We start from the raw sequence: 12,482 nt of genomic DNA, 5'->3' as shown, positions 1-12,482 counted from the left end.
TTTTTTGCATTTTTTAGTAGAGACAGGGTTTCACCGGGTTAGCCAGGATGGTCTCGATCTCCTGACCTTGTGATCCACCCGTCTCAGCCTCCCAAAGTGCTGGGATTACAAGCTTGAGCCACCACGACCAGCCCCCAATAAGTCATTATTCTCAAGGCTGATTTCCATGAGCCTGGAATGAGACATATCCACTGTGCCGCTGGTTCTGAAGAGTCTCTAGTCGGCCAACACTGTGAATGTGTGGAGGACTAATTATCACTTTCATGTTATTTGCCAACCTGACAGCTGAGACACTGCTTTTCAGCATTTTAGTTAAGATTTGCTTTTTAACTGTGCGATAATCCTGTTTTATTTTGGCATTAAAAAATAAAAATCACAGCTTCTGCTTTTCTTATATGCTTTGTGTGTTATCAATATTCTCAACTATTCATAAGATATTTTAAATAAATCATTATTGTTAATTAGTCAATATATCAAGTTGCTTAATATGTCACATTTCAATGATATTTAATATATAATATCTATATTTAATATATTGATACGTTGCTGGTAGAGGGTGTCCAGGTTCTTGCTGCTTTGAACAAAGAATTGGACAAAATGCACAAAGAAGGAGGCAACAAAAGCAGAGATTTACTGAAAACGAAAGCATACCACGCAGGGTGGGAGCAGCCCGAGCAAGCAGCTCAAAAACCGGGTTACAGAATTTTCTGGGGTTTAAATACTCTCTAGAGGCTTCCATTGGTTACTTGGTGTGTGCCCTATGTAAACGAAGAGGCTGAAGTGAAGTTACAAAGTTATTTACTTGGTGTGCACCCTATGCAAATGAAGAGGGTATTTCCTGCCATAGCTGAGCTAGCGTTACAAAGTTATTTACTTGGTGGTAGAAAGTTAGGGTTTTCCCCCTTGATTTACTTCTAGGAAGCCTTTAGGTTCCCTGCCTCCAGACCCTATTCTCCTGCCTCAAATATATCAATGACATATTCAATACATCAGTAAGTTGCTTAATAGTTAAGAGGTTAAGATGCACAGATAATGACCTCTAAATGAATACCAATAAAACTAGGAAAAGGTGTAAACTCCGACTCCTCTCTGACCTAGGGAGGAAGTAACATCCAGAACTTCTGCAGGCTGTCCTGTGTAATTGTTCCCAGGAGGAATCCTTGTCCCGGGGTTTGAGAGAAGGGGATTGAGGAAAAGGATGTTTGACCTCTTCTTTGATTTGCCCAAGTGACTTGACTTGTTTGAATCCTCTCAGGGTGCCATCATGTTATCTGTTCACTCCAACTTCTTCCTGTTTTTCACGTTGCAAAACAAAACCTAACTGAATCAACACTGAGTTTAAAATAAATCTTCGTATTTAGTTCTACCTAAAAATAACTTTTAGATTGTAATCAGAAGTAGATGCTATCAATTTGTTAGTGAGGAGGGGAGGAGTTTTCAATGCCACTTAGTTAACAACTTCTAATTGTTCAAATATACATCATAGGTTGTAAAGGAGACTCAATGGTAAAGTTATAGTGACCATTCAAACATGTAAAGGGGCTTCAAATCAAGAACTTAGAAGGCATTTCTTGCAATCTATTGAGACACAAAGCAGATTAGCAGTTGTCTGGGCCCAGGAACAGGAATGGGGTGTGGCTGCAAATAGGCGTAACAGACTTTTTTCAGGAGAAGAAAATACTCTAAAATTGGGTTATGGTAATAATTGTACAACCATGTAAATTTGCTGAAAGTCATTGAGTTGGATACTTAAAACAGGTGAATTTCACAGTAAGTTATATATTCACAAAGCCTTTATTAAAAATGGTCTTTTCTGAGCAGCTACAGGTGCCTAGCCCGGTGCTAATTACTATAGTGAACAGCAAGATGGGATTCAGAATCTGGGTGAACAATAGAACCTGTCGGCAATAAAACCTGGGTGCAAAAGGATTTCAAAGATGGACCTGGGCAGAGATGACTCCACAGAGGTGAAACAACCCCTTCCACGGTAGGTGAGATTTCAGTGAGTGGAAATGGTCTCGCTGACTTAAAGAATGAAGCCGCAGACCCTCACGATGAGTGTTATGGTTCTTAAAAATGGTGTGTCTGGAGTTTGTTCCTTCAGATGCGTTGGCAGTGTCTTCCTTTTGGTAGGTTCGTGGTCTCGCTGACTTCAAAGAGGAACCGCAGACCTTCACCCTGTTACAGCTCTTAAAGGTGGTGTGGACCCAAAGCGTGAGAAGCAGTAAGATCTATTGTTAAGAACCAAACAACAAGGTTTCCACAGTGTGGAAAAGACCCCAAGTAGTTGACAAAGCGTTGACAACGAGGAAGACAACCCAAGTTGGTTGCTGCTGGCTGACTCGGGCAGCCGGCTTTTATTCCCTTATCTGACCCCACCCACATCCTCCTGATTGGTCCATTTCACAGAGAGCTGACTGGTCTATTTTACAGAGAGCTGATTTGTTCATTTTACAGAGAGCTGATTGGACCATTTTGAGAGGGTGCTGATTGGTGCATTTACGATCCCTTAGCTAGACATAAAAGTTATCCAATCACCACTGCATTCGGGACTCCTCACTGGCTTCTTCTGGTGGATCCTGCACCGGGGCTGCAGGCGGAGCTGCCTGCCAGTCCCAAGCCATGCCCGCTTTTCTCAGCCTTTGGGCGGTGGATGGGGCTGGGCACTGCTGGGGTGGCTCGGGCTGCATGGGAGCCCACTGTGGGGGAGGGGGGCTTGGACATGGTAGAGGCTGCAGGTCCCCAGCCCTGCCCCAGGGTAGGCGGCCGAGGCCCCGCGAGAATTGGAGTACAGTACATGTGGGCCAGCAGTGCTGGGGGACCCAGCCCAACCTCCGCAGCTGCTGGCCCGGGTGCTAAGCACCTCATTGCCCTGGGGCTAAGTCCCTCATTGCCCTGGGCTGGCGGCGGGCCTGGCTGGCTGCTCAGAGTGCGGGCCGGCAGAGTCTGTGCACGTGCCCCCCCGGAACTCTCCCTGGCCCGGCTGCCACCTGCGCCTCTCCCTCCACACCTCCCCACCAGCAGAGGGAGCCAGCTCCGGCCTTGGCTAGCCCAGAGAGGGGCTCCCACAGTGCAGTGGTGGGCTGAAGGGCTCCTCCGGCGCCACCAGAGTGGATGCAAAGGCAGAGGAGGTGCCGAGAGTGAGGGCTGCTAGCATGTTGTCACCTTTCATACAGATGCAATGTTTTGAAATTGTGACTTTATGGCTTTCAACTGGCAAACCCAGACATCAAGATGAAATTTCCTTCTGGGATCTGTGCCTTAGATTTAGGTGTCAGCCAGTTAAACAGAGGAACATAGACTGTAACTTCACAGTCCAAAGCCAGGCTGACTGTCACATAACAAAAGGGGCTTTAAGCACTTTTTTTTCTATAAACATATACATCTGTGTTAAAATAACAAAGGACAGTCACTCATTAGTTACTAATTACACTAGGTGACATTACTAATTACACTAGGTGACATATTAGCTACTTTTGGCTCTTGTAACTCTCTAGCCTTGCTCCATTGTCCTGTTTACGGGAGAAAAGAGTTATGCCATGTGGCTATTTTCACAAACCATTCTTTATTCTTTGTGTGCATTGGGCAAGAATCACCAGACTTTCTGATGGTGGAACTCTTCCAGTTTTGTTTGAGGACTTCTGGGCAGACAGAGTTGGCTTATTTAGCTTCCTTTCCTCTTAGGTCAGTTCCCCAGAAAACAGGTTTTGGAATGGAGATTTGCATGAAGGAAGTTTCAGGAGTGCTCTGATTTATAAGTGAGTGAAATAAGCTGGATTGGGAAGAGAGAGAATGATTAACTCTGATGCAATTCACAATTGCAACTGAGTTCTTAGCCAACCCCATGGGGAGCTCTAGAACTGGAATGACCCTAGAGAATTAGGAGAAATCTAGGCAAAAGGTTGGACCCCTCTCCATGCCCTCACATCAACCAGTCACAGACACAGGCAGCCCCAGGGAGGAAGTGTGACCTTAAGTAATATGTTTTGCCAAAAGAAATTCAAGGAGGGGGGCAGGTGCAGTGGCTCACGCCTGTAATCTCAGCACTTTGGGAGATGGAGGCAGGCGGATCACCTGAGGTCGGGAGTTAGAGACTAGCCTGACCAACATGGAGAAACCCAGTTCTACTAAAAATACAAAATTAGCCGGCCGTGGTGGCACATGCCTGTAATCCCAGCTACTTGGGAGGCTGAGGCAGGAGAATTGCTTGAACCAGGAAGGCAGAGGATGCGGTGAGCCAAGATTGCGCCATTGCACTCCAGCCTGGTCAACAAGAGCAAAACTCGGTCTCAAAAAAAAAAAGAAAGAAAGAAAGAAGAAAGAAATTCAAGGGGAAGGCCTCAGTTATGAACCGTCAGAAGCCAACTCACTGTGCAGCTGGAGGAGTAAGTGCCTGGATCCTGACAGCAGAGCTCCCTATAGAATGGCCTTTTCAAAAATTGTAACAGTGAGAAACTTACCACATTGAAGGGATCTGACCTAACCAACTCCATCTTGCTTCCGGCCTTGTTTATTTCTGGGTGTAGCAAACTAACTTTGGGAGGAACTTAGTGTATAGTTTAACTTGGAAACAAAGATGATAACTTCCCTTTCCCAAAATAAACCTCCCTCTTGCCAGGGAACCAGACTGCCTTTGTAGGACTAACAAATTAGCCACAAGGTTTGTAACTTCCTCAATTACTCCTGCAGACAACATCACTATTTCAGAATGTAAGATTGGCCTTTTGAGATGTCTTTTCAAGTTTTTGCATTTCCGACAAATAATGGCTCAACCCAGACCCACCAAGTCCTGTAGCTCCACCTAGGAACCACCTCAGTGTAAGAAGACAGCTTTGGCTCCCTATAATTTCATCTCTGACCCAACCAATCAGCACTTCCCATTCCCCGGCCCCTACCCACCAAACTATCCTTAAAAAACCCTAGTCTCAAGGCCAGGTGCGGTGGCTCATGCCTGTAATCCCAGCACTTTGGGAGGCTGAGGCAGGTGGATCACTTGAGGTCAGGAGTTCGAGACCAGCCTGGCCAACATGCTGAAACCCCGTCTCTCCTAAAAATACAAAAAAATTAGCTTGGCGTGGGGGTGGGCTCCTGTAATCCCAGCTACTCAGGAGGCTGAGGCAGGAGAATCACTTGAACCTGAGAGGTGGAGGTTGTAGTGAGCCGAGATTGTGCCACTGCACTCCAGCCTGGGCAACAGAGCAAGACTCCGTCTCAAAAACAAAAATAAAAAAAACCCTAGTCTACCAATTTTTGGGGAGACTGATGTGAGTAATAAAACACCAGTCTCCTGTTCAGCTGGGTCTGTATGAATTAAACTTTTCTCTATTGCAATTCCCCTGTCTTGATAAATTAGCTCTGTGTGGGCAGCAGGTAAAATACTTGGTGGTCACACCTGTTTCACTACAACATCCACCGCGCCTTTTGAGGTACTTAAGAATTAAAAGGGCAGGTGCAATGGCTCATTGTAATTCCAGCATTTTGGGAGGTCAAGGTGAGAGGATTGCTTGAGGCCAGAAGTTTGAGACCAGCCTGGGCAACACGGCAAGACTCTGTCTCTACAAAAAATTTAAAAATTAGTTTGACGAGGTGGTGTGAGCCTGTAGTTGCAGCAACTTGGGAAGCTAAGCTGGGAGAATTGTCCGAGGCCAGGAGTTTGAGGCTACAGTGAGCTACGACCGTGCCACTGCACTCCAGCCTGGGTAACAGAATGAGACCCTATAACTACCCAATGGGTTTATCTTGCCTGCTGCCCAGATAGAGCTGACTGGAAATTTTAAAGGACAATTTGATGGGTGCCGGGGGTGAGGGGGGGGTGGGGGCAGGGAATGGGGAATGCTGATTGGTTGGATCAGAGATAAAATCACGTGGAGTTGAAGCTGTCCTTTCACACTGAGTAGGCTCTCGAGTGGAAGCCACAAGACCAGGTGAGCCCGTTTATGGATCTGAGTGGCGCCAGCTGATCCATCAAGCGCAGGGTCTGAAAAACACCTCAAACATCAATCTTAAGTTGTATAATGCTATGTTATTCATAGGAGCAATTGAGGAGGCTAGTGATCTTGTGGCCTCTGGCTGCATGACTCCAGAGCCATAACTTCTAACCTTGTGGCTAACTTGTTAGTTTTACAAAGGCAGTCCAGTCCCCAGGCAAGAAGGGGGTTTATTTTAGGAAAGGGCTACCACCCTTGTTTAAAGTTAGTTCGGCCTATGCTCAGGAATGAACACGGGCAGCCTGGAGGTCAGAAGCAAGATGGAGTCGGTTAGGTCAGATCTCTTTCACCGTCGTAACTTTCTCTCTGCTATAATTTTCACAAAGGTGGTTTCAAGACCCTGCCTCTAAAATTAAAACAAGAATTAAAACATACAGAGCGCAGTTGGCTTGGGCACTAATGCAAGCTTCCAAACTTTTTTTTTTTAAATAAGGTCTCTTTCAAAAATTCTGAGAAACAAATGACTTCATAAAAAGCCAATAATTTTGTTTTTTAACAGACAAGGATGTTTTCACAGTGTTAATGTCCTGCAGCCAGACAACGAACTCACCTGCAGTTAAAGAAGTTGGGGTTTGCTTCATTGCAGTGAGGAAGGAAACACATCATGGGGTATCAGTAAGAAGGGGCTTGAAAAATCCTATTATATAGGATTTGGGCTTGGGATGGGTAAATTCAGGAAGAGGAGACTAAAGCAGGGGTAAAGTTGTAAAAGAAATAGCAATCACTAGCTGGACGTGGGGTTCACAGCTGTAATCCCAGCACTTTGGGAGGCTGAGGTGGGAGGATCACCTGAGGTGAGGAGTTGGAGACCAGCCTGGCCAACATAGTAAAACCCCGTCTCTACTAAAAATAAAAAATTAGCCAGATGTGGTAGTGCACACCTGTAATCCCAGCTACTCGGGAGGCTGAGGCAGGAGAATCGCTTGAACCTGGGAGGCTGCAGTGAGCAGAGATCACGCTATTGCACTCCAGCCTGGGCTACAAGAGCGAAACTCCATCTCAACAAAGAAAAAAAAGAAATAGCAATCACTGAGCTGAGAGAGGACTGGTTATGGTATTTTGAGGGTGGCACAGTGACGTTATTTTTGTCTGGACTCAGACAAAATTATGACATGGTAGTGCTTCATGTTGCTTTCTAGTACAGAGCAGTCTTCCGGAAGCTGGTATGCGGTGAGTGTGTCTGTGTCCCACGGGAGAGGAGCACACCGCCCCGTGGGTGCCCGGCTGCTCCTGCACATCAAGGCCCGTTCCCTTGTTTTCCTTTCTACCTCCCTTCACATGGGGATCTTCTTGGCTCCTTTCAGAGATCTCTTTTTTTAATCTGAGTGAGTACTTGGTCGAGAGGGACAGAAGCTCATTGTTTAGGCAACAAGGAGGCAAGTTTGTGGGACAACCAAACTCGGAAGGGGAGCTGGAACGGGGCTCTGACACCACCACGCCGTGTGTGCTTCTCTCTGCATGATGGCGGCATTGGTTTGCATGGCTGGAAATGTGGGCGCCCAGGATCTTCGAGGCTGCCATTTCCCTTCAACAAGGCACTAGCCCTCTTTCCTACTGTGGTTTCCAAAACCTCAGGACAGCCCTTTGCGTGGTCTAGCTGGGGATAGATGTCCATGTTTGTGGCCATGGGAGTAGGGTGCTGGGGTTGGCAGCACCCACTAGAACCACATGGAGAGAATGGCAGGAGGAATGGCCCCCACAAAACAAGCCAATGCTGTTTCCCCAAGAGGGGAGCCAGGCAGCAAAGCAGGGTGTGTCCACCCTATGAGCCACACGGAACTGGTCTGCTGGACAAGCTGGACTTGTAAAGTCCAATCAGAAACCTCCGTTGTTCTTTCTTCCTCTCTCAAAGCTGTCTTTTTTTCATCCTGCCATTTGAGTGAAACCTCTGGCTTATTAGACACACTTACATAGCACAAAGCATGTCCCAGCATCATGGTGCAAAACTCCAGTCCTGTAGTAATAACGAAAGCACAAACTCTTTCCCAGTTGGAGTTCTCCTCTTCTCTGTCAGAGACCTGCTGCAGCCTGCTGGACGCCCGCATCAGGGAGCCGGGTAGTGTTGACTTCCTTTGGCTCCACACTCCCCCTGCTCTTTCACCTGCTGCCTGGGGCTCTGAGCATCTCCAGGATCTGAGGGGCACAGCACACAGAAGGAGAAGATAAAAGACAGAGAAGCCTTTACTTGGTGGGCACAGGTACCATCTGGCCCGGGGCCTTTGGCAGCATAACACTGAGGGGCTGCCTCTTTCTTTCATGAACGCTTCTGTCATTTCTTCAGAAGTCCAGCTTCTTCCCTTGCACTCCAACTCACAGGCTCTGGTTAGCCACTCCCAGCACAGGTTCATCCATGCTGCTAGGATGGAATAAAATGAATCCAAAACTTTCCATTGGCCTGTCCCAATCCGGGTTCCAAATTCTCTCCTGCTATGTCTTCATACATCTAAGGCATTAATTGGTGTTCCTCACTAGTGTTGTAAGATAACGTCTTATGAAAGGAGTTCCTGCCAAAGAGATGTGGGAAAGACGGTATACTACCTTCTTCTCTCAGAAATACTCAATGCATACCAGCATATGAAAAAACTAAGATGCCTGCTATAAAGAAAGCCGTTTAACCTTCATTATTGAGGCAGTTGCCAAACCAATTTGATTATAGAACCCTTCTAGTGGTAACTGTTATCAGCATCCTGTCAAAGGATAGCACACTTTTGGGAACACTCTAGGTAAACTTAATTATTCTAGTTCTTGCACTCCTAAGAAATTTTCCTCTTCATACCTTGCCCACCTTAGATGTCACAGTTTGTTTTTTATTGCCTTCTCCTCTATTTTGCACCCATTTTTTTTTTTTTTTTGAGATAGCGTCTTGCTCTGTTGCCCAGGCTGGAGTGCAATGGCATGATCTCAGCTCACTGCAACCTTGACCTCCTGGACTCAAGTGATCCTCCCACCTCAGCCTCCCCAGTAGCCAGGACTACAGGTGTACACCATCACACCTGGCTAATTTTTTTGATTTTTAGTAGAGATAAGTTCTCACTATATTGCCCAGGCTGGTCTTGAACTCCTGGCCTCAAGCGATCTTCCCACCTCAGCCTCCCAAAGTGCTGGGATTACAGGTGTGAGCCACTCAACCCACCCTGCACTCATTTCTTTAAACCTTCAGCTAAATTCCATTGCTGCTAGTCAATGGCTTTAGCCAGAATTTCAGCAGCACTTTCTTCCCCTCTTTTTCAGGCCCTAGATATGGATGCCCCAGATTTTGGATGGGCCAACGCATGAGGTGGGGAAGCTCAAATATCAGACCAAGGAAGTGAGTGAGTGGAAGCGAGGAGTCATAAAGATGCTTTGATAGTAGAAGCAGTATGGAGTGAAGAGCTGGGTTTTAGGAAGAGTGAGATACTGGGATCGACTGGGAACAGACTGAGGTTCTTGAGACGCCCCTATTTACGTAGGACAAGTTCAGATTGAGGCAGGAAAATAGGGTCTGGAGGCAGGGAATATAAGCCCAATTCCGACTTCAGTTGTGACAGGAAATATCCTCTCCACAGAACCTATGCTGTAAATGACTTTGTAACTTTACTTCAAACTCTCCATTTACATAGGGCATAACCCAAGTAACCAATGGAATCCTCTAGGGGGTATTTAAACTCCCAAAAATCATGTAACGGGGCTTTTGAGCCCCTATGCTCGGGCCTGCTCCCACACTGTGGAGTGTACTTTCTTTCTTTCTTTCTTTTTTTTTTTTTTTTGGAGATGGAGCTTCACTCTTGTTCCCAGGCTGGAATGCAGTGGCGCGATCTCGGTTCACTGCAACCTCCGCCTCCCGGGTTCAAGCGATTCTCCTGCCTCAGTCTCCTTAGTAGCTGGGATTACAGGTGCCCGCCACCTTCCCAGCTAATTTTTGTATTTTTAGTAGAGACGGGGTTTCACTATGTTGACCAGGCTGGTCTCAAACTCCTGACCTCAGGCGATCCACCCACCTCAGCCTCCCAAAGTGCTGGGATTACAGGCATGAGGCACCGCGGCCGGCTCTGTACTTTCATTTTCAATAAAACCCTTCATTCCTTCCTTGCTTTGTGTGTTTTGTCCAATTCTTTGTTCAAGATGCCAAGAACCTGGACACTCTCCACCATTAACATATTGACCTAGTGTGGCCTTCAAGACCCTTCGCAACTGGGTCGAGTTTATCTCCTTGTTTGATTTTGTTTGGTTTTGTTTTACCACGTCTCCTATGCTTGGTGCCATCACCCCTGACCGCTCTGTCCCCTCGCCTGTCACAGTCGTGTCTCTGTGCTCCTCCCTCTGCAAGCAACAGCCTCTCCTCTCCTCTCCTCTCCAGTTGGACAGAGCCAACTCTGTGAGAATCCGTCCTTCATAGCGCTGCCCTTTCTGCCTTGCAGGACGAATCGCTTCATTACTTAGGTGTCCATCATACTTTATCCATGCCCTTAGTCTAACAGCATACGGTGTGGCAGACACTGTTATAGTATCTGACTCTGTCCTGAGCCCTTGGAATAGGATAGAACTTTGAACACAGAGAGCCCTATCATACTCATCTTGGTATCCCCACTATCTAGAAGGGTGACTGGAACATCGTAATTTGTCAAAGAAGAAGCTGTTGGAAAAGTCAATGTTAGATTGAAGTTGTGGCAGGAGGCATAGAAAGGGAATAGGCACGTGAGATTGTGTGGAAATACACTTTTACCATCAGCTAATTTCATCTCCAGTAGCTCTTTTTCTGGGAATGAAAACAAACAAGAGAACCAGGATGCTCCGGCATTCCCTCCAGCTCTGCGATCCCTATTCCAAGAACATGCTGCCAGGAGTGGGGCTGAGCTGTGATCGGGGGCACTCCCGGAAGAATGATGCGGGTTCCAGGTCCCCACTTAAAACCTTCGTTTATATTCTAATTTGTTTTTGTGATCTTGTTCTCTTTTTTTCTTGCTTCATGTGTGACCATTCCCTTATACTTACATAGTGCCTGACACAGAGGAGGAATTCACAAAACGTTTGCTGATGGAATAATTAAAGGATTATTGGATGGATACACTCTGAACAACACGGTAGCTCTCTAGGACAACAGGGAGAAATCCTCTCAGTTCTCCAAGTGGGCCTCGCCCTTTCAAATTTCTATCCATTCGAGGGATTCTGTTTTCACTGCTCTGTTCTCTCCTTTCCTTGGCTACATCTTGCAGTTTCAGGGTTAGATTCGGTGTCCACTTCTCCTAGAAGCCTTCCTAAACACGCCTTGGGATGATTGTTAGCCAGGCCTTCACCCTGTGCGAAGGGCCTTGGATAGAAAGGACGTAACCTTGTGAACAGAGTACCTGTAAGTGTGCAACCTGGAGATCCACCGTGCCGGTGCCAGGATCTGCACAAATCCTAGGTGGGAGGCGGGGCTCTGCCTCGGCCACCATGTGACTTTGAAGGGAATTCTCAGTTGGGGCCTCTTTTCCAGTCTACTACTTTGCTGAAAATCACCCTTCTTCAGAGCAAAGGGGTTTAAAGAGCTGCTCTTCAGGTTGTTTTGGTATCAAGCAGTTTCCACTGGGATGCGCAGTGGGTCCAGTGAGCTCATCCTTCTGAAAATCACCCTTCTTCAGAGCAAAGGGGTTTAAAGAGCTGCTCTTCAGGTTGTTTTGGTATCAAGCAGTTTCCACTGGGATGCGCACTGGGTCCAGTGAGCTCATCCTTCCTCAGAGAAACCCTTTTACGTACCTAGTGGTGAGAAACAGAAGATCCCTCTGGACTCCCCCGATCACAGTTCAGCCCCACTCCTGGCAGCTCAGTGATTCTGCAGCTTCCTGCCATGTCATCCATCTCTGCTGGCTCACATGTCATGGTCTGACCTTAGAGTATGTGGTCCTAATATCAGATCCCAGCTTAGAAGAGAGGGGAGGGAACGGCTGCCCCTCGCCTCAGCCTCCCTCCTTAGGGAGCCCCTGGTGATTTCTGAGCGTAATGGTAGAATGTATAAAGCGGGAGGGTGTATTTAAGGGATGGCTCAGGACTGTGGTTAGAAAATTGACCTTCTTGTTAATCTTGGCACAGTGGATTTTGAGTATTGGACTTTCAAATAACTTGCAGCAGGTGTCATAAGGCGTGCTCCAAACTTTAAGGAGAGTCTCCCCAGTTCCATGCTCTCTCCTTCATCTTCCTCTTCTTCCTCTTATCTCTCTTTTTATCTACCTTCAATCTCCTTTCCCTCTTTTGCTCTCCCTGGATCATGCCCCAGTCTAGAGGCATGCTTAGCAGGAAAACACACACTCTGGGGGAATGGGTATGTCTAAAGTCTGTGTGCATAGCTGTCATTCTTGTGTTTTATGAGCCTCTTACCAAAGCACTCTATGATATGACGTTGGCATGTCATCCAGAAATTCAAAGGCTGGCTTTCAGAAGGTATCTTGCTGTCTCGTGAATGATAGCATTTGAAATGGCGGAGTGCTCTGTGCATGCACGATATTAACAGAGCATAGAGGTGCTGTAAATCAGTAGCTG

This window comes from Mandrillus leucophaeus, unplaced genomic scaffold (genome assembly GCF_000951045.1).
Source record: "Mandrillus leucophaeus isolate KB7577 unplaced genomic scaffold, Mleu.le_1.0 Scaffold217, whole genome shotgun sequence".
NCBI classification, from domain to species: domain Eukaryota; kingdom Metazoa; phylum Chordata; class Mammalia; order Primates; family Cercopithecidae; genus Mandrillus; species Mandrillus leucophaeus.
This window is presented reverse-complemented; position numbering follows the sequence as displayed.